The sequence below is a fragment of the Chrysochloris asiatica genome, unplaced genomic scaffold (assembly GCF_000296735.1).
Source record: "Chrysochloris asiatica unplaced genomic scaffold, ChrAsi1.0 scaffold00157, whole genome shotgun sequence".
NCBI lineage: Eukaryota > Metazoa > Chordata > Mammalia > Afrosoricida > Chrysochloridae > Chrysochloris > Chrysochloris asiatica.
This window is the reverse complement of record NW_006408675.1, coordinates 7,582,188-7,587,516: the sequence shown is the minus strand read 5'-3', so window position 1 is coordinate 7,587,516 and position 5,329 is coordinate 7,582,188. Positions and strand designations below refer to the sequence as shown.

General features: G+C 40.1%; 1 pseudogene; it reads left to right on the top strand.

The window, feature by feature from the left end:
- Nucleotides 1–4,571: 4,571 nt before the first annotated feature.
- Nucleotides 4,572–4,850, top strand: LOC102832031 (annotated as a pseudogene).
- Nucleotides 4,851–5,329: the final 479 nt, after the last annotated feature.

The following is a 5,329-nucleotide window of genomic DNA, read 5'->3' as shown; positions in this document are numbered from 1 at the left end:
GGACTATAAAGGCACAAAGTGACTGGATTACAAGTTTTCAAAAGGGAGTTGTTTCAGAGCGTGCAGGGGAAGGTAGAATCCCCACTGAATAGTTTTCATTTTGTCTAGCCATGTCTAATGAAAGGAGGTGGGGATAAGATTCTTATGATTCAATAGTGAGTAAATTTATCATGATGAATTGTGATTGTCACAACTGTAAAGGTAGAAGTTTTATAATGTAAAGGGGGAGAGGGACCAGTTGCTGGAGAAGGATATCATGTTTGGTAAGGTGGAGAGTCAGAGAAAAAGAAGAAGACCCCCAGCAAGATCGATTGGCTAAGTGGCAGCTTCAATGGGCTGAAGCATCAATGGCAATAGTGAGGTTGGCCCAGGACCGGGCAGTGTTTCATTCTGCTGTGCATAAGGTCACTATGAGTCAGCATTGACTCAATGGCACCTAACAACAACAACAACAAAGTTAATCTTACATTCCAACAACAGAGGACCCTAGGACTATTAAGGGAGTAGAACACAAACAGAATGTGGGACTCTATCCAGAGAAGTAGCGACACCAGAGATGGAGACAGAGATGAAGACATGGAGAGATAGAGTAGCTGAGGACTCTAGACTCATGGAAAGAGAAAGGCTGTGTATTGGCGGCCAGAAGGTAGACATGTAGAATGTGCCCTTTGGTTGTTTAAATGATTACATATTTCTGAGTATTTTTGTGTACATCCAAAGAAAAACAATGGGAATACAAGCAAATACTGTTGAACGACGATGCACAGAGGGGTTGTAATCATTGTAATGAAACAAAATACCATAGGATGAGTGTAAAACTGATGTTCTTCCATGTAAACTATCACTCAATTCACAATAAAAAGTTAAAAAAAAAAAAGTTCATGAAAAATTGAATTAAAAGGTAATGGAATTTTTCCATGAACTTTTGAAACCTCCTTGTATTTTGTAGATGTTATGAAAATGTGTTTTAAAACTCAGGTACTTGCATAACTACAATGACTAACACAAGTCTGGATTGGACTCTTTTCGTCTTAAATCCATGTAAAGTATGAGCACTACTTTTAGGCAAACAAATCTTGTCTTTAAACAAATGTGGTTATGGTTGCTTCTAAGATGTGTGTGCAGAAAAGATGCTGGCCCTCAGGAGGAATGCATTAAAAAATAGGTGAAGTGATATGAAGAAAGTTCTGTTTATGTTTGTGGTTACAGTCATGTTAGCTGTATTTTATAAAAACCTTGCATTTTTGTGAATGTGGGGACACTTTGTAATTTCACATATTGTAACCCCAACTCGAGTTGTAATACTGTTCAATGAAACTCATTTCTTTTCTGCTTCTAACAAAATAAGAATTTTTGTTCTTTGGCAATGTAACTAGCATCAATAATTAGGGACATTCTACATTTTCCAGTAAAAGAGGCTCTCCTAAATAATTGGGTGGTCCTGATCCAATGGGTAGGCATGCCTTAAGAATAGAACTGAGCCAGAAATGGAGGCAGAGATGATGACGTGGTCAGATGGAGCAGCTGGGGACATGGGACTCAGGGAAGGAGAAGGGCTGTGTGCTGATGGTGGGGTGGGGGTGGGCAGGCCTGTGGGGTGTACCCTTTTGTTGTTTGATGATGCATGGAGGGAATTGTAATCATTGCAATGAAATGAAATACGATAGGATGAATGTAAAACTGATGTTCTCCCATGTAAACCCACATAATTCACAATAAAAACTTAAAAAAAACAAAGAATAGAACTGTGGTTTTCCTGAGAAAGAGGAAATTTTGTTTATTGACTACAGCCTACTTTTCATGAAGCCCTGTCTATGAATTTCAGACTTTCTTTGCTACACCCCAAAATTGAAAAGCCAGTTCCTTGCAATTCACCTAGTAAAACTTATATGAGAATGTAATGAGATCATATATGAAGAGCACCCAGAAGTATTGAACAAATGTGATTTTTTTTTCTATCTACTAGTATCCTAGTGATAAACTCTGGGGTGAATTAGTCTCTAAGTATTGATACTGATAACCAAGCTGAGGGTGTCTGTGAAGACGCCCCTTGAGTGATCATGGGTATATTATCCTGTCTTCCCACCTATGACTGACTCTGCTTTGCATTGGTCTCTAGCCACAAACCATCCCACACTAGAGCACTGCCATCATTCTCTATCCCTTACTCCATACCTTACCCTTTGGCCTGAAGGGTGTCTGCCATCTAAATTCCCGCCACTGTGTACAGCCTGCCTTGTTGGAAACCCAGTATTCACCACTTCTGGAACTGAAATGATTATGTCTCTTGAATACTCCATGAGTATTCAAGTTCTGTGCTTGTCCCAGCAATCTAGACCTCTGGAGTCAGCCTTGACTTGATAGCCAGGTCCATCTTGCTGTCTCAGCTTGAGGTGCGCTTCTTAATCCTTTTGTCATCTCACCAACTCCGTGCAGCCACCAGCAGCACATCATGCTTCCAAATCATGACACAAACAGTAAAAGATGATCAGGAAGATCAGGACTTCACATGGGTTCCTTCTTTCTGATGCCTTTGTGATCCCTGAACATCTCCTGGGGGTGTGGTTAAAATGGAAATTCTGATTCAGTATATCTGGGGTGGGTATGTAAATTCTCAGCAGTTGAACCGGAAACCCTGAGGAAGATCAATTCCAATTAATCATGAGTGACTCAGTCATATAAGAGAGGGTCTTTTCCAAAATCATGCTGTTGTTGTTAAGTGTCATCGAGTCGGTTCTGAACCCTGTGTAGGGTTTCTGAGGAGCACCTGGGGAGCTTGAACTGCTGACTTTGCAGTTCAAACTGACCATGCAGCCCAGCGCATTAACCCGCAGTGTCGTTGTTGTTATGTGACGTGGAGGCGGTTCCGACTCTAGCAACCCTCTACAGGGTTTCCAAGGCTGTAAATCTTTATGGGAGCAGAAAGCCTCATCTTTCTCCCGCGGAACAGCTGGTAGTTTTGAACTGTTGACAGTGAGATTAGCAGCCCGATTCGTAACCACTACGCTACCAGAGCTCTTAACCCTCAGCATAGGATCCAGTTTATCAGAACTGAGTCTGCAAATATTCAGGATCTGTGTGGTCATTTTCAGAAATCAAATTGTTTAGTTTTCAACTAGCGGTGCTATTGTATTACCTACAGTTTTCACCTATTCTGTCCATGCTGCTGACTGCTGCATATGCTAAATTCTGTAAGCTCTTAAATATCATTGAGAGTGGGAGAATGGTAAATAGATACCTTTTTTTTTTAATTATGCAGTTTAGGCATAAATGTCAACTTCTTTGATCATAACAACTTTATAACTAAGTTGTAAGCAGCTATCAAGAATGGCTAATTTGAGATTGCTTTTTCCTCCCCCAATTTTCCTAGATAAAGACATATGCAGACTCTGGGGTTTTGAACATCTGACTTAGGGTCTACTCATTTGTTGTTGTTGTTAAGTGCCATCGAGTTAGCTCCAACTCATAGTGAGGGTACCCCTGTGTTGGGTTTCCAAGGAGTGGCTGATATGTTTGAACTGCCAACCTTGTGGTTAACTGTCTAGTGCTAATCCTACAGCGCCACACCCGGACTCCAGGATCAACTCATAGTTGCACTTTAATATTATATAAATTTGCCCTCATTTTGAAATAACTGAACTAACTCCTACTTGCAACAAATTCTTCATCACACTCAACTGCACTTACTACATCTGCAGCTTTTCAATCATTGAAAATACTTGAGTCTTTACTCTCACTCAAGTAAGGCTAAGAACCAAATGCATCTGTTCTGATTTACCCAAGAACTCGTAAAGGAATGGATGTTGTTTGTGCCCCTTTTGGGACTGCTGTACTTAAAGAAGTGATTGAAACCAACCCACAAAAGGGAAAAGTCTTAATTATTTCTAGACTTGATAGCAGAGATGATTTCTACTTTCAATACTTGTATTCCTGGTCAGAACCGACTTGATGGCACTTAACAACAATATTCCTGGACAAAACACTTAACATCCTTGAAATCTATCCAAAAATTGAAGAAAATGGAATAGTTGTCCTTTATAGTTCCTTTAGTACTAACAGTTCAGAAGCCTGTGTGCTCTAGGCTTGAGAATCAAAGTGGTGTTACCCATTCACCCAAGGAAGGATGAGACACAAGGGCAGACAATTGGAAGACCTGCTTTACATGCAGTTCCCATGAGCTCATAGGCAGTAGAGAGTGGATTAATTGATAAAAACATTGTTGTTGTTCAGTGCCATTGAGTCAGTTCTGCCCCTAGTGACTCTGTATAGGGTTTCCAAGGAGCAGCTGGTGAGCTTGAACTGCCTACCTTGCAGTTCAAATAGCTTTGCAGTCCGGCTCATTAACCCACAGCACCACACCAGGACTCTGATAAACACATGACAGATGCAAAATGAAGGGTGCATGTATATAACACTACAAAGGGCTTCCGCCCTCTCTTATTCCAAAGGAGAAAGCAGTTTTAATTATGGAAGAATAGGATTTAGGGCAGTGAAAAAGACGAGGTGAGCCCTGCTGATGGAGTCACCTGGACCTTGAACAGCTAGCTGCATGAGGTAGGGAAGGTTTGATAATGGCCAAGAATAGACTAAGAGGGCAGAAGCCCAGGAGCGCATTTCACATAGCAAACCAAAAAACTTTAAATCTAAAAACAAAGCAAAACCACTTACCACAAATCTTAAGAAGAGAAACATTGTGAAAAATGAAAAAGTTACCAGAGTAAATAAAGCTTTTGTAGATATACAAAAAGAACTTGCACATTTCTCAAAAGGCCTTTCTCTTGAACCGCTGCAGCATGAAAAAAAACCCAGTCAATATGGCCAAGGCTACAAGATTAATGCCTCAGTTGTAATGCAGTAGTGATACACCAAATTCCCAAGGGAGAAAAAACCCCAAAACATTAAATTTAATGTTTTATATGAAAGAAAAAAAAAAGATAAGGTGAAACAGTATATACTTTTGGGTTTTTTTTGTTTTTGTTTTTTTCTCTTTTGGTGGTAGAAGGAAAACTGGCAAAGTAAAGAAGAAGATAACATAGATTCTTAGTCCTCAGTGCTCTCATGGGGCTTATACAGAGAATCAATCCAAACCCATTGCAGTCTAGTAAATTCTGATTCAGTGACCAAATACCAAAAAGGAAGAACATGCTCAGCATTTCTCAAGCTGGGGGAACTGAAGAAAAAATTCAAGCCTCGACTTTCATTATTGAAAGGTTCTCTGGGCAAATTATTGAATGATGCAGAAAGCATCAAGAGAAAATGGAAGGAGTACATCGTGTCACTGTACCAAAAGGAAATGGTTAATGATCAACCATTTCAAGAGGTAGCATAT